Raw genomic sequence first — 24604 nt, 5'->3', positions numbered from 1 at the left:
TGCTGAAGTCCCACTGAAGTTAAGCAAGGGCTTAAGTGCTTTGCTGAAGCAAGGCTAAAATGTATAGAACCAGATTCTGATACCCTCAATTACATGAGGTAGTACCTTACGTCCAGCTCCTCAAAGGTATTTAGGTGCCTAACTTTCCATTGACTTCAAATATCTTTGAGGATCTGGGCCTTACTCCAGATTAGTCCTGTTGACTTCAGTAGGGCTATTTCAGGAATAAGGAACCAATCAACATGAGTAGGGGTATCAGAACCTGGCCAGTATTCAGACCCTGAAATAAAAGTGGCTTGATTTCCAGAGGTGTATGCCCACTTTTATTTAGGTAATTACTATCGACTTAGAAGCCTGTCTTTAAGCACCCAGGTTTGTAAGTAGGAGCCTCTTGTTTTCTGGTAACCCAAGCTCCACTATAATTCTTTTATAAAGCTGTATTGCACAACAAATTTATTATTTATAGTGTCTTTAATATCAAATGTATACCTCAGCACTTTTAGAGAGTTCATCATAACTACCCACCCTGATGTATGAAGTATAAATAATAAAAATTAAATAAAAGAAAAAGATACATTTTTGGATTAAAAAATCATGAAACATTTTCTATCCATATTAGTGTAAAATGCCATCTGACACCAAAATTAAATTTGGGACCAACTACATTGGCAGTGTCCTTTTGCTTTACCTGTCTTGACACAATTGCAAAGCCTTTCAGTAAAAGGAATGAAAGGTTCTTTACTTTCACTGCAGCATCTGTAAAAGAGTGCTGTAACCTCTGCTGAATACTGTTTGGTTAATTCCTACAATAGTCCTCCTTAGTGAATCCCAAGAGATTCCTATGTTATACCCAGACACTTGGGTCACTGTTTTTCCTTTCTCTGTTAGCGGAAGCACACCAACTGATAAAATGGTGTGCTGCAGAGTTGAATATATCGGAGGGTTAATAATGGGATACAGAGCCTCGGTTGGTAGTAGCCAAAATTTGATTCCATTTAATGGCTTCTTGGTGGCATATGTGAAATGAGTTGGTCTCAGTTCTCCTAATGCACAGCTGCCCATATCACAAAATCCAGGGCTGTAGTTGACTTTGACTGTAACTTCACTTTAGTAAAGAAGCCAAGGGCTGAATGACTACAGTGACAGCGTATGCCTATCCTCTTACTCTCTTGTATTTGTTTCTAGTTTAAAATATAGCATAGCTTATTATTAATAGGTTAGCCTTACTTACCAAGTAACATGGCAAGAAATGAAAGCTTTAGCAGCCAGCTTTGTTTTAGTGACCTGGAGCCAGTCTAATATTATACTGTAATGAGCTGTTACAGCTGTCTCTATTAATGCTACAAGATGACAATGAGGTGCAGATACCATGGAGATGGGTGCAGTATAAATATTCAAATAGAAAAGACTGCACTTTTCACAGGTATGGTGAATGTTGGTATTACAGCAAACTGTTCTCCACAGACATTGTAGTCACAAGTGTTGCTCCAGCATATTTGGTTCCAGTTATGTAATTCCCCATCTTCACATATTTCTTGGAAGTACCAGCAACCTCATGTCTCTTACAGAAAGCAGAGTGTAGTTTCTAATTTTCTGTTGTCTTCTGGCATTCAGACAGTGGTAGAAGGGAGAAAATGAATCATTCTTTCCACCCGTTTTGAGATGGAACATCTGTAATTGTGCACCCTGAGCTCTGCTCCAAGCTACACTTGTAAATCTCAGGTCATTCTGTAGTGGAGGGTTTTGTTTCAATCTTCAGAAGCACCTCACTTGAAGCACTTCCACAGGTTTTGGCAAGCCTTTAAGAAACTACAACAGGACTAATATTTTTGTGGCTGACTTCTTTACTGCTTCCAAGTGCTGATTTGAAATGGAGGGCATCCTCCTCATCCTACAGGCTGACTTTCCTTGGGCCTTACAATACTTGGGTTGAAATCTTGCCTCGGTTGAAGTCATTGCAAAAGTCCCATTGATTTCACAGTAGCCAGGATTTCACCCTGGACTTGTTCATGCATTTGTGGAATCGCTGTTTTTAGTCACATAACTCAAGCACCAGTCAATGAGTTTCACAGGTCATGCATTGAATTGTTGGTTTTTGGATTAAAAAATCATGAAACATTTTGGCACTTTATAAGCCAGTCTCTGCTCAGCTACCTAATTTATCATTATTGAACCATTATTGAATGTAATTGATGTGAAGTGCCCAAGTGCCTTGTTATCCAACACATTCATGAAATGATTGGGGGTGTGTTGATCTCCAGACAGTGAATGAGGCCGTCATCCTGGAATAATACTCTTTGTCTACCACAGGAAACCTGATGCCTCAATTGATTCTCTGTCCAAATTTGTAAACTGGAGGTGACAGAAGAATACCTTCGGTTTTCCTTTGCTGAGAACTGTTGCAACCTGACTACTTTTACCTCCGGGCTTGTGGGCAGCAGAGAAATGGGATGTCTGCTTTTCTGGCAGATTCTGTGGTATTCACACACAACCACAGACACTGATAGCTCTGCAGTCTAGTGCTGGAGCCAATATATTCCCCTATGGACAAAACCACTTAATTACCAGCTTCAATTATCTTTGGGAGAAATCTCTGATTTTGGCTACTTTACTTGTCATTTCATGCCTTTTTCTGCATGCATTCTTCCTTTGTGGATTTGCTTGCACTTCTCTATAGAATTCATCAGCTTGCCATCTTCAGGAAGAAATTAAAATAAGCCTCTAGTCTGGTCAGGGCTTTGGCATAAGATGGGACTGTCTACTGTAGGTCATCTGCTCTAATTGCTGATTGCCTTTTTCTATACTTGTTACTCTGCGGCAAATTTGTCTGAGGTGATTGCCTTGCTTGGAACCTGTTGCATTCTGAGTATGTCTTCGCTTTCAACTGGAATAAGCATGTTTGGTTTGGGTTTTTTTGTTTTTAAACCAGACATATCAGGACATTTATGCTCTGTCCTGACAGACACCTTGGTCAAATTCTGCGTATGTCTTTGCTTTCATCTGGAATAAGCATGTGTTTGTTTTGGGTTTTTGTTTTATTTTTTAAAACCAGAGATACCAGGACATTTATGCTCTGTCCTGACAGACACCTTACTCAAATTCTGCAGAGCCTGTCAACTCAGTGGCAAATATTTGGGGCCCCAAATTGCTACCATACCCAACTCAAGTTCTGGGGAATTTCTCCACATACTGTCAAATACCTTCCCCCGTCCCCCCAGATAAATAAATACCTAAATGTCCTAGAGTTATTCCAGTTTTGGCCCTAAAGTCTCAGGTCATGATGAGGATCCGGATGATCTGTTAACTTGATGGTGTGCATCACATATTGATACAGACAGTGGTCCCAATTTACTGCCTGTCATTTCTAGCATTTCATCTCCTTCATCCACTTCTTCCATCACCAGGCTGACAGAAGAGTTGAGAGGTTTAATTGCACCCATAAAGAAGGATTGACTTCTCATCTGAGCCACAGGCTCATCCCTTCTATTTGGCACTTCACTGACCCTTCTCTACTGCCATAAGTCTATGCATAGTACTAACATGCATTCTCTTGCCTCCTTTATGCTTGGAAGGGAATTTAACTGCCGCATTCTTAAGTTGCCTTGGCATGGGGCAGTTAAAGTGTATTATTCTTGTGTGCATACATAATTGAATTCCCTAAAGTGTTTGTAAATTACAGGGGCCAAGTTAGCATACTATACGGGGAGCAGAAACTGGCTTCAGAATGGTCTGGGCCTTTGAAGGTCTGGCAGTGTTTCTACTGAGTGACCACAGCAGATGATACACAACTTGTATGCAAGTGATTCCTGATCTGTTGGCTACAGCACCATTCACTCTGTCAGCTGAAAGCTTGATGCTGAGGACACTTGGGTGAGTCCTTGCAGAACTCCCACAGTCACTGGAAGGCCCTGATTGGGTATCACTTGCCACTTCCAAACTTGTTACAGAGGACTTCATACACTCTTCTTGGGCTCAGACAAGACCAGCTCTATATCAGGGCGATACGACAATGACACCTGAAAACCAGGGAGACATTGGACTCTACTAAGAGTAACAAAATTGTTTATCTTTGTGGTTGGTTTAAAATAATGTTTAGTGTTCCTTTAATTCTCAAGCAGTGCAAAGTTCATATGGACAAGATGTGGAAGTTTCAACAGCCACCTTTATTTTAGTAACTAGTAAACATTTAAATAGCAGCATATCTCAGTGGCCTTCTCTTTCCCAGTGCTATAGTTCCCGAGGTCAGGATTAAGGCACGTAGGCAGGTAAGACTGTCACTGTCTGTGCTTTGCATAATGACAGGTTTCAGAGTAACAGCCATGTTAGTCTGTATTCGCAAAAAGAAAAGGTGTACTTGAGGCACCTTAGAGACTAACCAATTTATTTGAGCATAAGCTTTCGTGAGCTACAGCTCACTTCATCGGATGCATACTGTGGAAATGCAGTATGCATCCGATGAAGTGAGCTGTAGCTCACGGAAGCTTATGCTCAAATAAATTGGTTAGTCTCTAAGGTGCCACAAGTACTCCTTTTCTTTTTACTGTCTGTGCTGTACCATTTAAGTGGAATAAATAAAAAACTTTAGTCTCTAGGGTGTCTTTTTAGTTATCCTTAAATTCACTTTAAAATTATATTATAACACCATAAAAATATTCTGAAACACGCTTCCCAGCACTGATAATAGCCCAGTACTTATTTATGGAAGAATCCTAGCCTTTACATGGAACAATACCCACAGTTCTTTTAAAAACAAATATTCTGCTGTTCAATAACATTTAATTTCCATGGCAACTTATGCATCTTGTGCTGCTGAAAGCTGTCAGATACAGACCCTTTTCTTAAAGGAACTCCCCTCACTGTTATCTTATCCAGTGTTCAAATATCCACAATATTTTAAAAGAAAAAAAATCTTTAAATAAATGACTTGTCCAGGGTCAGCCTGGATTTCTGATTTGATTGTCAACAAGAAAATGAGCCTGCAACTATTTTGTAGCCAAAATATTTTTTTTCTTTTTCATACATTTGTACTACATGTAAGACTGGCTTGGATGTTTTGGGGGGCTATGGGACATACGGTATATTTCCTTTGGCTGAGTTGACTTGTTGGAGCTGGTCCTGAAGCCTACTAGTGTTCCTCATTTCAATGCAAGATTCTCCCAGACTTGCTATCTTGATGGGTATACTCTGAGTGGAGGGGAGGCTGACCTTTGGCATTATGGATTCAGGGTTGTCAGTTCACTTGATGGGAATGCCATTGCCACTTCCCCTTGTGTGTGTAAGCAGTGACACAGCAGTGTTTGAATTTGTGGTAGTTCTTTTTTTCTGTGGTTTTTTTTTTTAAATTGTGTTATTGCTAAAGAGACGGGGCCATAATGTGTTCTACATGGCAGAGCCAATGTTCACTGGGACCTAGAGCAGTAAGGGGAGAATGCACAGTTTGAACCAAGGTTGCAACAAAGGTAGTAGCTGGGTATGAGAAGAGCGGGCTACCCGGCTGTTTCTCAGTGCTTGAAACCTTGCCTTGAGTTCAGGCAGGAGGAAGACTCCTAGATGTTGTGTGGTTTCCCTCAATGGAAAAGCTGCTGATCTGATTTAACCAGTACTTAAAAATCCTGGCTGCATGGAGTATTCAGCATGGAAAAGCTACAGCTGAAAATAAAAACTCGCCTTCAGCATCATGCCTGTAAATGCCACTGAACAGCAAGTGGGGTCCCAAAAAGGCACTTGGAGTTGAGTGTATGTGCAATTAAGCCATGGGCATGTTTCTTAAATGCAGAATGAGTATAACTGGCTAAGTGTCAGAGGAGGAGTTTGAGAAAAGTAGCAGCCTGGTGGGCAAATTTTCCTCCTCTTTTGCTCTTTGGTGCCATTTATGAGGAAACAGAGAGGAAAGGAGGTCCATTCTTCACTTTCAGCCACAAGCCTGACCATCTCTCTCTTCCCCGTCTCAAATACCCTCACTGACCTCCTTTCTCTCTTCATAACCAGTTCAAGTTCCCTGTCTTGACCTTAAAGGCTCTGCACAAATCCACCCTACATGCCCATCTCCTCCCACTCACTACATGCTACCCAAGCTCTTCTGACTGTGCTTATTGTTTACTTCACCCATTCGGGTATTTTTGTGACAACTTTGCTGTCTGTCACACTACCAATTAATGTTTGCCAATCTCTCTTCTCCTCCCACTCACTTCTGAAAGTTAAGCTACTCTGCAAAGAAATCCTGCTATCAGGACTGCTCTTCACTTTGAATTAATTCTGTGCCTCTTTGTGTACTCCTGTGATTTTAGATGTTAGGCCTTTTGATATGGTTTGCTGCTCTTTTCATTCATGGTTTTTATTTGCATATTGCACAGCTGCTTACACTAACAGCCTTTATATAAATAATCATTTGAATAATAAAATTGGTCCCAGTGGTCAGAGCTCCCAGGATATTGAAGTGCAGTTTAGTAGTTTGTTGGATGGCTAGAGAGTAAATGTTGGCTCTTCAGATTGGGGTTTTGATTGTTCCAAGCTAACAGAAAATAGGATTCTTCTAAGCATCATGCATACGGTACGAGTTCTTTTGTTATTTAAGGATTTCTAATGTAATTTTTTTTCTTCTCCAGTTCTTTGTACAGATCTTCACAACTACAGGATTGTCTCAAAGGGTGGCTACTTGACTGCACTATGTTCTAGAAGGCTTTATATAAATTCCACTTGTTGATGTAGTGCTAATTCCTTGCATTTGTAGATCAATAGGATGCTTCCATACACACCTTTTTGTGAAATATGTATCTGACAAATGCAATCCTCTGCCATGTCCATCCGCACCTCTGAAATAATAATTGCTCTTACATGGTGTTTTCTATCCAAGATGCTCTGAATTCTTCGAAAGTGGTTTTCTTGATAACTGATACCTAAAGGGCATGATTTTTCCACTGCGTTGTATTGCGTATAATCATTAGCATATGTGCAGAATTGGTGTAAAAATGCAGGCAAACCAGAATTCTCCACTTTCATGGGAGGTAACATTTCACACCCACATTGCTCATATGTAAATGACTGCAGAAGGTGCAGTGAGAATCAGGCACAGAATCTACATCCAGGGTTTTATATAACTTTATATTTCCATTGTCAAAAGGACAAAACCTGGTGGCTTATCTTCCAAATAGGAAATATGGCACCCATAAATCTTACTATTAAAAAACTAGCAGCAACAAAGATTCATGCCTGCTTCATAGTCTCTCTCCTCTTAGTGCAGCACAGTCGCTGAGAGATTTTGAATTCACTTCTGTTGTCCCACCTGAAAAGTTGTCTAAAGGTATTTTACCAGACCAGCTCAAGGCAAGCTTGTCAACATCAATTCAATCTGTAATGTGAGTGGCTACGCAAAGATGTCTTCGTTATTCCCTCTTTATGGCAAATGATAAAATGTAGAACATCACAAAGAGAAAACATCTGTACAATGTTGCATTTACCTGACCTGATCCTCTTTTCTTTTTCAAGGCAGATTTAGAAGGAACCTGACTGAAGAATAAGAGCTAGAAAACAGTGTCCATTTTTGTTTCATCTGTCTGCCTGTTCAGAAGTCTGCTCTGAATGGGTGGTCAGATGTAAGCTAACAACTTTTTTGATGGAATCCCTTTGCTTTTTGTATTTTGTGCCCTCCTCTATCGCTGTTGATTGCATGTCTTTAGTGTACACTGCAAATACATCTTCACAGTAGTGTTTGCAACAGAATGTGCAATTTAGTGTTTTGAGTAGAAGCAACAAAATTCCATTAGGAGATTCCCTTGAAGAAACATGAATACAAGAACAAAATTTGAGTTCCTCTGTTGGGCCAGAGATGTCCTGCATGATCTTGTGGATGGATGTATTGTGTCATCTGTCAGGGTATTTATATCCTGCACTTGCGAGTTGAAGATCTCAATGATCTTGTAGGGTTTTTACATTTCCAGCTTATACGATCCTTCTTGGATATTCTGTATCATTTATCCTCTTCTTTTGCTATCCATATAACACTATTGGCATTATCGGCCTTCCGTAGTGGAGGTAGCATAGCAGAGGAGAAAAATGATACTCCTGCATACAGCTACAGGAAGGTGAGGTTTACTAAAAGCAGGATAGACCTCAGGCTGCTGTGAAGATACAGAAAGCTACCAGTGTCTCCTACAGAGGATGCAAACAAGTAAACAACTGCCTCCACTTTGCAAATGTGTCTTCAGCTTCAGTGTAAGCAATTAACATTCGTCTCTGAAGAGGATGAATGCAGGGATGCAGAAAGTTCACGGATACTCTAAGGAGAAATGTTAAACGTATATATGATTATTCCCTTCAGTGGCAATGGCTTGTTCTGTTTCACTGTAATAAGGCATGCATGGCAAGGTGGTAGAAGGAAATCTGTTAAGACTGACTTGGTATATCTACATTGCAGTAGCACAGCTATAGCACTCTATCTCCAGTGTTACTCTTGTGGGAATTCTGTGCCAAAAAGTTAAAAATTCTGTGCACAGTATTTTAAAAATGTTCAAATTTCTGCATTTTATTTCTCAAAATAACACAACATAATCATGCCAGTTTCAATTATTATGGTAATTTATTTAAAAATACCTGTCAGCAAGTATGTCTGTAACAATACAGACAACAAAAAAGATTCAGGAAATGATTTTGACAAATAGATTCCTTACTAGGCATATTAATACTGAATTCTGAGTAATAATTCATTTAAACTATCCCTGACTTACCCAAGCCTTTGCACTGCTTCTGAAGGGTGTGGGACATACATTTCTGTATTGTATGTCCCGCACCCCTCAGAAGCAGTGCAAAGGCTTGGGTAAGTCGGTGGTAATGGAGGGGCTGAGGGAGAGGGAAGTAATTAATGGGAAGGAGCCTGGGAGGGAACCTGGATTGTTGGGTGTGGATAGGAGAAGTATAGAACAATTTTTTTTTTCCCTCGGGGAGGGATTGTTAGGGAGTTGGGGAACCTCCTCCAGGCAGATCCTGGCTGACCCTTAGCCTCTCCCATTCAGTCAGGTACGTCTGCACATGTCCCCATGTGGCCCCTGCACCTTCACTTCCCTCTGTCCACATGCGCCCCTGCACCCCCATTCAGCCAGGCATGGCTGCCCCTGTCCCAATATGTCCCTGCATCCCCCACTTAGGGATATCCAGAGTCTAGGTTTCACAGTTGAATGGATGATGTTGATGTCAGTGGCTGTGAGGACTCCTCTTGGTTGCTGATGTGTGGCATGGGAGACAGAAAGCTGCTGGGCCTGATGCTCTGGGTGGGTCCTTCTGGATCTGATGGTGAGGTGGTTTGGGACTGGAAGATCCTGGTTTACCCTCTGCACCCTTAACTATAGCTGGCATTAGCTGCATTGATCCTCAATCTGTGTCTATAAACATTAACTTTACTTGACATGCAATCTTTCATTTTCTAGTTCAGGCTGTTTATTCTGTGAGTATAGTAACAGCTATTAACTTTTCCTAGACTACACCCATTTGGTTAGCTCAAAAATTTGGGCTTTGCTGTTGGTTTACTATAACTTCCTGTTAGTAAACTCTGCCAGAGGTGAAGTTGTAATATGCAAAAACGACATTTTGAGTCAATGTGGATTTCCTATGGTTTATATCACCATAGTGACATTTCTGTGGTTTGGAGAGAAATAACTGTAAACGTTGCTGTTGCCCTTAAAAACTATAAAATAAATATATATCTGTATCTATAGAACTATTTACTGAGGAAGTGAACAGCTGAATGTCAAGGGTAGTTAGATAAATCTGGAAAAAAATGCACCATAAACTAGATTTCAGTTCAGCAAAATCATTTATATCAAGACAGCTTTTTCTAATGATGGTCTGGGAAGTTGTCACCAGAAAAGAAATGCATTCGTCATTCTTGTGTCTCAGGATTTCATATATTGGTTAAAGCTTATCGTCTTAGCTGTAAGGCTATTCAGCGGTTAGAGTGGTTTCCCTGAGAAACACTGTTGGTGTGCATGTGTCTCTCACTGTCACAACAGTTGGATAGTTTTACAAGGGAATAATTATGGACTTGGCTATGTTACTGTGGGGACAGATATTAGCTTGACATGTTGGGTAGAGCGTATGTAGATTTCATAGAGAAAATAATCTGCTAGGGACCATTTGATTAGTAAATTTGAGCCTCGTAATATTTCTGGGAAAAGTGTCCATGCTCAAATGTGCTGTAACTATTGAAGAAAGCCAATCATGGATTTTAATTGAATGCATCATAACTGGCTGGATAAATACAGGAAGCAAATTAGCACCTGGAGAGTAGAAATGTTCTAATGATCCTGTTTGGGACTTAAAGATGTGTCATCAAGAGGCAAACTCTGATTGCTTTGCTCAGGCTGCATGGTGCCTTACTTTATGAGTAGTTCCACTGTCATTAATGTCAATGTAAATATTTGCTGCAGTAGGATTACTGGTAGAGGAACATACTACTCAACCGGAACAGGGATATTTGAATCTGAGCCTTAAATATTACATTTTTAGTTATGGTTCTTATAATCTGTTACTGACTCAACAGAATACATTGTGTAATGCCTGTGTAACTGTTGCTACAGCGCAGGAGGTAACAGAGACCATATATTGGTGAGTGGTCAAGGTTTGATCACAAGCTCAGAATCCTTGTAATGGGAACAAATGCATAAGCTTAGTTGGTGCTACGTATTTTCTTGTTTTCCCTTTGAAACGTCACTGGATGGTCCAGCCTCCAAGATCCAGAAGAGTTTGCCCCAATGAATGGTGGAGAATCTTATCTATAGCATCAAAATAAATTTAAATCATACCCTGTTTTGTCCCTCCAAGTAGGTTCAAATAGCATAATTATGACTGGCCTGTTAACTTCACGAGCAGTACAATCTGCTCTGGGACGTGGTTTGCAACTGACCTTTTAACATGAGAGCTGCTTGGATCTGGGGATCGGGGAGCTGGGTGGTTTATTGAAGTGGCTTTCTGCCTAAGGAGAATGATTTTTTTCAGCAGTCCTCTTGGGTGCATCATGCCCAAGTGTCTTCAGGGAAGCAAGAGTAGAGAGAGGGAATAGGATCATGTTCCCATTGAGGAAAGTGTCAAGGAACTATAGAGAGGTGAGTGAAAACCACAGGATGGAACTTGGTTGATCATTCCCTGAAGTGCACTATGTGTCATGGTTCAGTGAGAGAGAAAGAAACTAGTGTTTAGTTTCCTAGCCCATAAAGAGAGAATAAAATACACTGCCATAATAATATGTAGAATAGAATTGAAATCACTGGTCTCTGGAGGAGAGAGAGAGATTACAGCGCATGGATGTCACATCACATTGGTGGCTTTTCTAGCCTCCATATTTGTAACAAAGCTGATTGCAGTGTGTTTAGTGGTGGAAACTATGTGAGTCTTCCAAAGCTATTAGATACACTTGTACGCATCAGTATGTATTGGACCGCTGCAGAAGATTGTTGCAAGAGTAGAAGGTTATAAAAAAGTGGCAAAGTGATCCATAATTTCTCTCTTGTTATCACATGGTCTTAGTGGAAACCTCTAAAAACACCAGAACATGACCATTAGGTGTTACAAAGCTCCTTGTTAGTGCGTACTACTCATGTACAAAACCATGATTAATATGGGTTCTGGAGCTTGTGAGGCCCACACATGACCCCCTGTCATAAATATAAAGGGAAAGGTAAACCCCTTTAAAATCCCTCCTGGCCAGAGGAAAAATCCTCTCACCTGTAAAAGGTTAAGAAGCTAAAGGTAACCTCACTGGCACCTGACCAAAATGACCAATGAGGAGACAAGATACTTTCAAAAGCTGGGAGGAGGGAGAGAAACAAAGGGTCTGGGTCTGCCTATATGCTGCTTTTGCCGGGGATAGACCAGGAATGGAGTCTTAGAACTTTTAGTAAATAGTCTAGCTAGGTATGTGTTAGATTATGATTTCTTTAAATGGCTGAGAAAAGAATTGTGCTGAATAGAATGACTATCTCTGTCTATGTGTCTTTTTTGTAACTTAAGGTTTTGCCTAGAGGGATTCTCTATGTTTTGAATACCCTGTAAGGTATCTACCATCCTGATTTTACAGGGGTGATTCCTTTACTTCTATTTACTTCTATTTCTATTAAAAGTCTTCTTGTAAGAAAACTGAATGCTTTTTCATTGTTCTCAGATCCAAGGGTTTGGGTCCGTGGTCACCTATGCAAATTGGTGAGGATTTTTACCAAACCTTTCCCACGAAGTGGGGTGCAAGGGTTGGGAGGATTTTGGGGGGAAAGACGTGTCCAAACTACGTTTCCCAGTAAACCCAGTTAGAGTTTGGTGTTGGTAGTGGTTATTCCAAGGACAAAGGATAAAATTAATTTGTACTTTAGGGAAGTTTTAACCTAAGCTGGTAAAAGTAAGCTTAGGAGGTTTTCATGCAGATCCCCGCATCTGTACCCTAGAGTTCAGAGTGGGGGAGGAACCTTGACACCCCCTTCCCCACTTATAACCCCTTTCAGTTTTCTAGGATATTATATTATATTATATTATATTTTTTTATTTTACAAATAACAGGTCAGATCTTCCGATGATGTAAATTAGTGCATAGGAGGTACACTGTTTTACATCAGATGAGGATCTCATGCGTGTTACAATGTGGTTTAAAAATAAAAAAAAAATGACAGTGGCAGAGCACTTGTGTGCAACTTTACAAAAACCAAACTTGTGTGCCGAGGAAGAAAATCTTTTAGGGAAGGAAACAAATGTGTGTCTGTATGTAGGAGTTTGTCACTTCATAATTTTAAAGAGACTTTTCACTCCTTAGTGGATAAACAATGTCCTTTCTAAACTCATGAATTTGATGAAAGTTAATACAACTAGTCCTTCAAAAGCTATGATTGTGTAGGTAGAATTTTACTTGCTTTCCATAGTTCCTGTGTTATGAGTTGGTCTTGCAAAGTGGTTGGTTTGTTTTCAGAAGTACTCAAAAAAAGGGATATGTGATATGCCAGTAACCTGCATTCCTATTGCCTTCTGAGACTAGATGGAGTGCAGAACAGAGAACTCTCCAGGCTGCTGAGAAACTGAACTGCAGAAAGGTAATTTGGTAAAGTTCAAAGACAAAGTTTCTATTGTTTTTTGTTAGATTCTGTTGGCATATTAAATCTGGAAATTATAATATTGAGTAATATAGCTAGTGAGGCTGACAGAACAATTTAAAATGCCAATGAAAGAAGTCTACAGTCCTGACTGTTGGTAAAATTGCTGGGTTTACTACCCAAAAATTGTCTTGTATTATCTGCAAATGTCAATAAAACGTAGTTCGTTTAGACCTGAGAAATACAGTAGCATGCAGTCTGTGATTGTATTTGTATTAGGTGACTCATTCAGTGGGGTCCATTAAAATATTAAATTTATAACCTGCAATAGTTGGGTTTTTTGCCATTTTTTTTTCTTTTTCTAAGTATCAAATATTTAGTAAATACCATTGGGTAGTAAACATTAATTTGATTAAAAAGATGCCAACTATAAATTGTTTGTTTAATTAAAGGACAGCTCCCGCAAATGGCCTATGAATAAAGGGTTCCACTTCTGGAGCCCTTACTCAAAAAAACCTCCTGCTCATTTTGAATAAAAGCTTCAGGAGGGAGCCCACCTTGAATATTCACTATCTAATAATCCCAGTCTTGCCAGTTCCAAATGGTCATGAATCAGGCCCCCAAAATCATGAGACTGTAAAACAGTAATAAATTTTGGGTTCTTCTCATTCACCTTCTGGTTCTTGATCCTTCATGGCAGTGGTCACATTTTCAAGCTTTTATCTGGAACCATGAGTGCTAGAAACTTAATGAAAGGCAAGATCCTCATGTAATCACAGGGCTCCAGGAGCGGGTACTTTAAGAAAAACAGGAAATATCACAAGACTCATGATAAAATAATGAAAGTTGGTAACACTGTGGTAGCGGTAAGCTTTTTTATAGTTATTTGGCTATACCTGAAAAAAATGGTGTAGATGTTGAAATGAATTTATGGTTCCAATGCATCTTAAACTCCATGTGACTTCATTCTAGCATAACCTGTTTGTTGATGAGTCCGGGCAAAATTTATATGCCTTTTCTGTTCATTCTGGGGAAGACCCTCTTGAGACTTGCCAACACAAGGGTTAATACCATAAGTGTTACATTAGGAGCTGTGGGCCCCTTAAAACCAGACTGGGAGGAAAGAAGCTGTTTCTTTTAGGGGAAGTGGAATGTGCAAGAAGAGGTGACTTATGGTCCATTAGGTTGGGTGCCTGGTGAAAGAAGGCCCCACACTACTAGTTTGAGAAGGTCTTGTAATGGGTTCCTGAACTGCTGATGTGGATACAACAGTTGGGTCTGTTTAGGGAAACAAAGGCATCTGTTTTCCTGTAAAGCAGGAACCTTTCTGGAACCTATGCTAGAGCGACTCATGTGATATTATAGCTAACAAATTTGGCTAAGGAGAGCCAGAGAGACTGAATGGAGAGAGAAGAGATTTTTGTGCCATTCTGTATAGCAAATGTTTCTGTTCTAGGTAACTTAAGTTTATTGCTAGTATAATGATATTTTAGCAATATTAGCCAAATGAGTGTTTATACTGTGAACTTCTGATTATTTAACAGATCTTGAGCTCTTTCTCTCTTCTCCTCACCCTGGTGAGTTTTGGGTTTCAGAAAGTAGGTTTTGCGCAACTTCAGTTGCTTATACACGTCCATTTGATTTGTAGGTTAAAATGAGTGCTATTTGTTGACATATTACTGCTTCTTGAATTACACGATTTAACCGTCTCGCAATATGTCCTAAGTGGAGGAGCTTGCAAGTCGTATATCTAACAACTTCCTGGTGTGTTCTTTGAGTAGGGAGATAAAAAAACATTTGCCAAAGAGTTTGCCTGTCAAACCTGTAGCATTTTGGATCTGTAAAACACTTCAGTATTTTTCACCTAGCATATTCTCTCTTGTGAGAAAGTGGCTAGTGGCACAACCCCCAGGAAGGTGGGATGAACAGTTCTATTTAAATGGTGATTGGAAAACTGCCCTGCCAAACCAAGCATCTGATCTGGAAGCAAAGGCATGAGAGCAGTGCTGTATAAAAGTGTGCACTGAAATCCCAAGTGGCAAGTCCATTTATTTCCAAAAGTTACGTTACAGAGACAGGCCATAGATACTGCCTTATTTCAGCTGAGTGAATCTTCTGTCCTCTGGGGAATTAAACCTTCCCTAGAGTGAAAGAGGCCTACAGGACTCTGGGGATTCATCCCAAAAGTGGAAATATACTAAGGCAATACTTTCCCTAACTTTCTTAAATTTTCCCTACTTCATTTTAAACCCAGCACTACTTATGATATTTTCATTGACTAATGAGAACAATTAATGCCTGTACTCCTTTTATATTGCCATGCCTCCCCTTAGACTTCTTTTCTGAGACTGAACAACTCTATAGGAACATTTAAATATTAGTTTCACAAGCTACAGGTACTGGTTTGTTTTTTTTCTCTACTCCCCCTTTTCTCAGTAGCAAGTCAGCATTTCACTCATTTTTAAGTGGAATTACACAGAAGTAAAAATCCTTCAGGAAACTCAGTTTTCAATTTGGAATTATGAGAATATAGTAATTTGGTCTGTCATGTTGTCTTCCTGATTTTTAATCCTGGACAACGTTTGGATCTACAAGTACAAGATTACTTTTTAGAAATTTCAAGTGAACCAGAGGCTGCTCCTGAGGAGTGGAAGCGAGTTTTAATAGAGTGCCACCGCCGAATAAATAATTCACCGTTATTCAGAAATGGGACCATCCAGATCTAGTCCTTTGAAAATGTTCTGACGTTTGGCCAGGTGGTTTCATCCTGTGTCTCATAGCACATGCTGGGATTTCAGTATTAATGCGATTTCATCTCTGTGCCCCTCTGCTAGCCTTTTGGAGGGGCTAAGTTACCAAAAACTCCTGGGGAGCCGTAGGTGTGTGCTGGAAATGTGCAATGGTATTAAGGTGTGTAGTTCTCCATTGCTTTGTCTGGTGGCTAGGAATGGACACCCTCCCAGGACAGAAGGAGTAATTGTTACAGGAGGCATGGTACCAGTGCAAATGGGTGGTGGGAACTGTGTAAACCCCTGATGAGCATAAAGTACAGACCCTCCTCTGTGCCCAGTCCACAAAACCTGTTACAACCCTAGCCAGAGATGTAGCAGTTCATGATTTAGCTCTGGAGATCCCTGCTTTAATTTCTGGTATGTGAGTCAAGATGGCGGCTGTCACAATTGCTCACCCTTTGAGCTGTGATAGCTGCGGGGAACCCAGGAGAAATGTTCTATATACCACGGCTACTTTAGTGTGATAAATAGAATCAGGGTGATAGTGCAAAAATAAACTCAGGCTTATTTACTTCCTGTAGTACTTGCTACAGGTTGTAAATAAGTCACCAACTCTTTTGTTTGTGTAGTTGTTGGCTTTTAGTCTCAGTAAAACTTTAATTGCTCATCCCCTGCCTGCTCTTTGCCATCTCAGTCTCTCTGCTTCTCCATCTCTGCAATCAGGTATTTGACGTTAAAGTCAAAAAGCTGAATAGACTAGCAGTGGTCTTTGCAGGGTGAAGTATTTGCATTTAGGCTTCAGTTATATTTGTATTTGTGTTTGTATTTCCTGAGCTGTTCTGACAGTTAGGGTGTTTTTAATTGGTTTGGTAAAACTTGTGATATGGTCTGAGAGTTTCCACCTTTCCTTCCCATTGTATTTATGGCAGTTTTGCTGAGTAAGGACTTCAGATTTGGCTTCAGAGTAACCGCCGTGTTAGCCTGTATTTGCAAAAAGAAAAGGAGTACTTGTGGCACCTTAGAGACTAACCAATTTATTTGAGCATAAGCTTTCGTGAGCTACAGCTCACTTCATCGGATGCATACCATGGAAACTGCAGCAGACTTTATATACATACAGAGATCATAAAACAATACCTCCTCCCACCCCACTGTCCTGCTGGTAATAGCTTATATAAAGTGATCATCAAGTTGGGCCATTTCCAGCACAAATCCAGGTTTTCTCACCCTCCACCCCCCCACACACAAACTCACTCTCCTGCTGGTAATAGCCCATCCAAAGTGACAACTCTCTACACAATGTGCATGATAATCAAGGTGGACCATTTCCTGCACAAATCCAGGTTCTCTCACCCCTCCACCCCCCTCCAAAAACCACACACACAAACTCACTATCCTGCTGGTAATAGCTCATCCAAAATGACCACTCTCCCTACAATGTGAATGATAATCAAGGTGGGCCATTTCCAGCACAAATCCAGGTTTTCTCACCCCCCCCCCCCATACACACACAAACTCACTCTCCTGCTGGTAATAGCTCATCCAAAGTGACCGCTATATTGATGACATCTTCATCATCTGGACCCATGGAAAAGAAGCCCTTGAGGAATTCCACCATGATTTCAACAACTTCCATCCCACCATCAACCTCAGCCTGGTCCAGTCCACACAAGAGATCCACTTCCTGGACACTACAGTGCTAATAAACAATGGTCACATAAACACCACCCTATACCGGAAACCTACTGACCACTATTCCCACCTAAATGCCTCCAGCTTTCACCCTGACCACACCACACGATCCATCGTCTACAGCCAAGCTTTGCGATACAACCGCATTTGCTCCAACCCCTCAGACAGAGACAAACACCTACAAGATCTCTGTCAAGCTTTCTTACAACTACAATACCCACCTGCGGAAGTGAAGAAACAGATTGATAGAGCCAGAAGAGTTCCCAGAAGTTACCTACTACAGGACAGGCCTAACAAAGAAAATAACAGAACGCCACTAGCCGTCACCTTCAGCCCCCAACTAAAACCCCTCCAACGCATTATTAAGGATCTACAACCTATCCTAAAGGATGACCCAACACTCTCACAAATCTTGGGAGACAGGCCAGTCCTTGCCTACAGACAGCCCCGCAACCTGAAGCAAATACTCACCAACAACCACATACCACACAACAGAAGCACTAACCCAGGAACTTATCCTTGCAACAAAGCCCGTTGCCAACTGTGCCCACATATCTATTCAGGGGACACCATCACAGGGCCTAATAACATCAGCCACACTATCAGAGGCTTGTTCACCTGCACATCCACCAATGTGATATATGCCATCATGTGCCAGCAATGCCCCTCTGCCATTTACATTGGTCAAACTGGACAGTCTCTACGTAAAAGAATAAATGGACACAAATCAGATGTCAATAATTATAACATTCATAAACCAGTCGGAGAACACTTCAATCTCTCTGGTCACGCAATCACAGACATGAAGGTCGCTATCGTAAAACAAAAAAACTTCAAATCCAGACTCCAGCGAGAAACTGCTGAATTGGAATTCATTTGCAAATTGGATACTATTAATTTAGGCTTAAATAGAGACTGGGAGTGGCTAAGTCATTATGCAAGGTAGCCTATTTCCCCTTGTTTTTTCCTACCCCGCCCCCAGACGTTCTGGTTAAACTTGGATTTAAACTTGGAGAGTGGTCAGTTTGGATGAGCTATTGCCAGCAGGAGAGTGAGTTTGTGTTTGTGTGTGTGTGTGTGTCCCCGGGGGGGGGGGGGGGAAGTGGTGGGGGGGTGAGAGAGCCTGGATTTGTGCTGGACATGGCCCACCTTGATTACCATGCACATTGTAGGGAGAGTGGTCACTTTGGATGAGCTATTACCAGCAGGATAGTGAGTTTGTGTGTGTGGTTTTTGGAGGGGGGTGGAGGGGTGAGAGAACCTGGATTTGTGCAGGAAATGGCCCACCTTGATTATCATGCACATTGTGTAGAGAGTTGTCACTTTGGATGGGCTATTACCAGCAGGAGAGTGAGTTTGTGTGTGGGGGGGTGGAGGGTGAGAAAACCTGGATTTGTGCTGGAAATGGCCCAACTTGATGATCACTTTAGATAAGCTATTACCAGCAGGACAGTGGGGTGGGAGGAGGTATTGTTTTATGATCTCTGTATGTATATAAAGTCTGCTGCAGTTTCCATGGTATGCATCCGATGAAGTGAGCTGTAGCTCACGAAAGCTCATGCTCAAATAAATTGGTTAGTCTCTAAGGTGCCACAAGTACTCCTTTTCTTTTTGCAGATTTGGGCTGTAGATAATTAGCATATTGAAAAACTCAGGTGAGGAGATAAAAGAGATATTATCTTATAGTACCATTCATTAACTGTAATAACTTTCATCCCAGAGCATTTTATACATCAGGAATTGCTTCATGTACTGCCAAATACAGTCACTTCTGGGGTAAAAAGGCAGCAGCTGTTGAACTATGCACAATGTTACTATAGGTCTGGTTCAACAGGAAACATGCGGTCCAGTTGGATCTACAAGGGAACTTCATCTTGCGATTCTGAGGCAATCACATCTCAAGGTTGTGTGGCTTCAGGCCCTCACTGGTGGGAAAGATAAATGTGTTTTATATTTGTATGTTAGCATTTTTTAATTTTAATTTGGATTCTGTTTTGTTGTTTGTATTGTCTTTTTTTCCAAAGCAAGCACACACACCAAAACTGGTAGCTCAGTAAAATAATGTCATTCATTATTAACATATCCAGGCATGGAACTCCATGTGGGTGAAGTTAAGTCTAAAATATCTAACGGAAACATAAGCAGAAAAATCTGTATGAGAATACTGTAGTAAACAATAAATAGACAAATCAGTCAGGAAATTTGGAGGTAGGATTACCTCCAAACATCTGAAATAATGGGAAGACACAGTTAAGACACTTTTTTTTTAAAGTGTATCTTAATTTATATATCCAAATGCTATTGTCACTTGTAGTTTATTATTATATTACCTTAAAAAATCCTGTGTTTAAAAGAGTGTTGAGCTTACAAAGTCAAGCTCTCAGGAGTTTCAAATGCCAGCAATAAGGTTCCCCATGAAATTTATCTCCCCTCCCTTTAGAATTTTACTTTAGGATTTTACATTTTAATTGTCTGCTCTTTCTGTTAGCTGCATCTTGAGAACAAATCCTGTGTAATCTGATCCTGGAAGGAAGAACATTGCACTAGATGCACAATAAAGTTCCCTCTCCATTGGGAAAATGAAACATTCCAAGAATTTCCCCATGGGAGCAGGGGATTACTCTCCACTTTTTCATTTTTTATGGTTACTTATAATTATACTGTGGTAGCAACAGGCCTCAGCTTTGTTGGAGCTCTATTGTGCTAAGCACCATTACACTTCATAAATAATAGTCCCTGGTCCAAGTACTTAGAATCTGTCCCCTTCTCTGCTGAGGAAAAAAAACAAACCCAGAAAGGTGTTGATTGTAAGTACCAAATCAATTTGAGTGCCAATTCAGCGCTGTCCAGCAGTGCTGTGGAGGAATGGGAAAAAAAAACCTGATTAAAAACTGATGATTCTTATGACCTGTTTGAATAATTGTAGAAAAAAATGTCTGGTGTCATGTGATAAAATAGGAAGCAAAGGGATTGAGTTAATGCTGCATGTCCAGTTTTATCTTCTTCCTGGCTTGACTCTTGTGTGATTAAACTGTGCAGCCTCTCGTTACATAGCTTTATTTGAAGGACTTATAGCCAGAGTACACTGTGATGCTTGTTGCTTATATTTAGGGCTCTACCAAATTCATGGTCCATTTTGGTCAATTTCACGGTCATAGGATTTAAAAAATCGTAAATGTTCATGATTTCAGCCATTTAAACCTAAAATTTCATGGTGCTATAATTGTAGGGCTCTGACCCAAAAAGGAGTTGCGGATGGGGGAGCCGCAAGATTATTGTAGGGGGGGTTGCGGTATCACTACCTGTACTTCTGCGTTGCTGCTGGAGGTGGCGCTGCCTTCGGGGCTGGGCAGCCGGAGAGCGGCGGCTGCTGGCCAGGATCCCGGCTCTGAAGGCAGAGCCACTGCCAGCAGCAGCACAGAAATAAGGATGACATGGTCTGGTATTGCCACCCTTACTTCTGCACCGCTGATGGCGGGGCACTGCCTTCCGAGCTGGGCACCCAGCCAACAGCTGCCGCTCTGTGGCCGCCCAGCTCTGAAGGCAGCAGCACAGAAGTAAGAGTGGTAATACTGGGACCCCCCCATAAAATAACCTTCCAACCCTCTTGCAACTGCCCTTTGGATCAGGACCCGCAATTTGAGAAACGCTGGTCTCCCCTCTGAAATCTGTTTAGTATAGGGTAAAAGCGCACACAAGACCAGATTTCACAGGAGGAGACCAGATGTCATTGTCTGTGGTGTGTTTTTCATGGCCGTGAATTTGGTAGGGCCCTACTTATATTGTACAAGCATTTTTTATTCAAAAGGCTCATTTTCAGATCTTTACAACTTTGTCAAGCTTTCCCCCTTCAGATTGAAATTTGGCATGTGTGTTCCAAGCCCAGGAAGGGCTCTGATTTGGAAAGAGTGCAGACTTGAATGTGAATGAGGCAGGATTATGTAATGAATAAAACTGGGGTACAGATGATCAAACCTTCATTCTTTCCTAAACTTGGTCATTTGGGTCTAAAGGATCCTTCCCTCATTTAGGGCAAGCATTGGATGGAGTGCATTATATGAAACATGGAGCACCTACATGATGACACTAAGAGAAATATTGAATAGCTGTTTCAATCTCTGAACATCATCCATCGTGTGTACTGGGCATCCAGATTTGACATCCTTATTGACATTTAGTAGTACGTTGCTTTGTGAGTTGTTTCATTGACTTCATTGTGTACAACGTGAGCCAGGGTGACAGAATTGGGGCAAGGGGTCTTATGGAAAAATAGTAAGCAAAGGTATGTTGTTTGTACAGTGCCTTTCACCACAGGTCCTCCTTCCTGACTAGGGGGTGTCAGTGCTACTGGACTATGAATTAACAATGATTGTATAATTAAAGATTGTGTTGTAATGCAAACCTGCAATGACTTTGGTGGTTGCAAAGTGTAGCACTCAAATGTTCTTGCCATGTAGATTGCAGAACAAAATCTAGTGCAGGGACGGCAGTCTTTGGCACGCGGCCCGAGGGTTGTTGGCCACCGCTTCCCGCAGCCCCCATTAGCCTGGAGCGGCGAACTGTGGCCAGCGGGAACTGCAATTGGCCGAACCTGCAGACGTGGCAGGTAAACAAACTGGCCCGGCCTGCCAGGGGGCTTACCCTGTCGGGCCACGTGCCAAAGGTTGCCAATCCCTGATCTAGTGTGTGCTTGCAGGTACATGGAATTCTGTTATAATCGTCCTTCAATTATCTTGATTTAAATATAGGTATTTACATCACCCCCTTAAAGCACTAGGTCGAGATTGTGCCTTTAGGGTGAGGAGTAACATGCACCACCCCAAAAACCCCAGGAGGCAGTGTGCTTCAGAAACACCTCTCCTCGGCCCAAATCACTCCCTGTCTTCCCTTCCTTTGGGAGGATCTGTACCAGCAGCAAATTATAGAACCCCCCCCTGTGACTGCACAGTTATGCTGGCTGGTGTGTGTTAGGAGGTGGATCCAAGACTCCATCCATTATCCATAATTCCCCACCCATTTGTTCTGGATAGCCCACACAGGGATATAGTTGATCCTTATTCCCTTGCATGGGTATACATCCTGAATTACAGTCTAACCTTTCATAAGGGCACGCTATATAACTACAAAGTAGTAGGAAGGTAGACAAATTGACCCAGGATATAATCCTGCCCTCCCTGGTGTCAGTGGCAAAACTCCAATTGATTGCATTAGGGCCAAGATTTTACCTCCAGTGTTACCACAAACCAGAAGAAAATTTAAGCAATGAGTCGGTCAGTAACTATTGCCTAGTACTGAAGTAGTCAAAACACCTTGAAAGTAAAATCCCAGATTTTTCAGAATATGTTCAGTTTCTGTCCACCTTAGTAAGACAGGAAAAACCATAATCTGCATTGTTCTTTTTATATAACTTTGTTCGTGTGCTACCTTTTACATTTAGTGTGACAAGCACATTAGCAGGGTGCATCACCTCCTGTTTTTCAAGCCGGTGGGTAAAATGCTTCCAGATTGACTTTATTAACTATTAACAGACTTTTCCAGATGGCCATCCCCTCTGAGAGGCAATCAGAGACAGGTGCTGCTGGGGACAAAGAGTGACAAAATGAAAAAGCAGGGCTTGTAAATAAAGTGAGAAAAGAACTGCCAGACAGACACTTACAGTGTAATGCTAATAAGTTCAAGAGCCTAGGGTGTATTTTTTTTGAGAGAGAGAAAGGAAGGAGAGGGATTTTTTTTTTTAAACAGTTAGTATCTGATCACCCAAATGCCGCCTGAATAATTCAACTGTATCCATTTAATTCTAACACAATGCAAAGGTTTGTAAGGACTCTTTACTGGCAGAAGCAGGAGCTTTAAAAATAATAATAATACCAATCTCTTTATAGAGCACTTTTTATCAGTAGATCTCAAAGGACTTTACAAAGAGAGATAAGCATTGTTATCTCCTTTTTACAGATGGAGAAACTGAGGCACAGAGAGGAGCAGTGACTTGCCCAAGATCACCCAGCAGACCAGTGACAGGGCTAAGAATAGAGCCCAGGTCTCCTGAGTCTCAGTTCAGTGCTATCCACTGCCACTCTGCCTCTGTCATGAAGAGTAAACTGAAAGAAGCACCTTTTCAGAGATCTGAAGGAGAGGGAGGCCACTGAGTGCATAGGAAGAGTCAGGCGTGTGAGGGTGGAGGGTGACTTAAAGGCACAAAGCTTAAACATTAGAGTCAAAATATAATGGGCTCAATTCTCTACTGTGCACAAGCAGTGTTCGGGGTATGTAGAAGCCGGGGTGTTCTCAAGGAGTCAGTCACAGCTGTCTGATTCACAGCCATCCAGCCTTAGAGTAAGTGAAAATTGCAAGGGCGCAGCTTACACAGTGTCATGTGAACTAAGAGAATCTGGTCTAATATTCCTTTGCCCATGTTAGTGGTAGAGAGAGAAGTTGGTGCCTCCTCTTAGTCCTCAGTGGGTGAGATGAGTATAAGAATATATTGAACAAAAGCTTCAAGATAAAATATTCCTCCTTACCATACAGTTGTTAATATTCAGATATTTCCTGGGAAGCTTTTCCAAATGAACAGAGAGCTTGAGAGATTGCATTTCTTGTATTGGCTTTCTGGTGAATTTTAGGCTATTTTTATATGACTAACACCCTCTGTGTCTCAAAACTGATGCAGCTTCAAGTTGTTAATAGAGACCTCCTGTCTTCCCAGACCAAGGTGACATTCATGGAAATAGCCATCATTGCCAGCTCACATGATTTTATCACAAGAGTTGCAATATTTGTTTTTTTCTTAAAGCCCCTGCTCCTGGATTCCTGTGATAATATGAGAATCTCAGCTTTTTGGGGGGAGGGATAGCTCAGTGGTTTGAGCATTGGCCTGCTAAACCCAGGATTGTGAGCTCAATCCTTGAGGGGGCCATTTAGGGATCTGGGGTAAAAATTGGGGATTGGTCCTGGTTTGAGCAGAGGATTGGACTAGATGACCTCCTTAGGTCCCTTCCAACCCTGATATTCTATGATTTTGTTAAAAATAAAAAAAAAGTTCCTAACCCTCATAGTTGCAGAGAAAAGCTGGAAGTTATGACCTGAGTGCCCCATAAAGGCTCAAACCCTACAAGACTCAAAAAG

The 24604-nt window shown here is 41.2% G+C and overlaps 1 protein-coding gene across 5 annotated transcripts in view; it reads left to right on the top strand.

Annotated features, from left to right (window-relative positions):
* FAR2 (fatty acyl-CoA reductase 2) overlaps positions 1-24604 on the top strand; it is a 212307-nt gene that overhangs the window by 5598 nt on the left and 182105 nt on the right. The window lies entirely within an intron of this gene.

Source organism: Lepidochelys kempii, chromosome 1 (genome assembly GCF_965140265.1).
Source record: "Lepidochelys kempii isolate rLepKem1 chromosome 1, rLepKem1.hap2, whole genome shotgun sequence".
Taxonomy (NCBI): Eukaryota; Metazoa; Chordata; order Testudines; family Cheloniidae; genus Lepidochelys; species Lepidochelys kempii.
The sequence above is the reverse complement of the archived record's forward strand: the minus strand, read 5'-3'. Positions and strand labels throughout refer to the sequence as shown.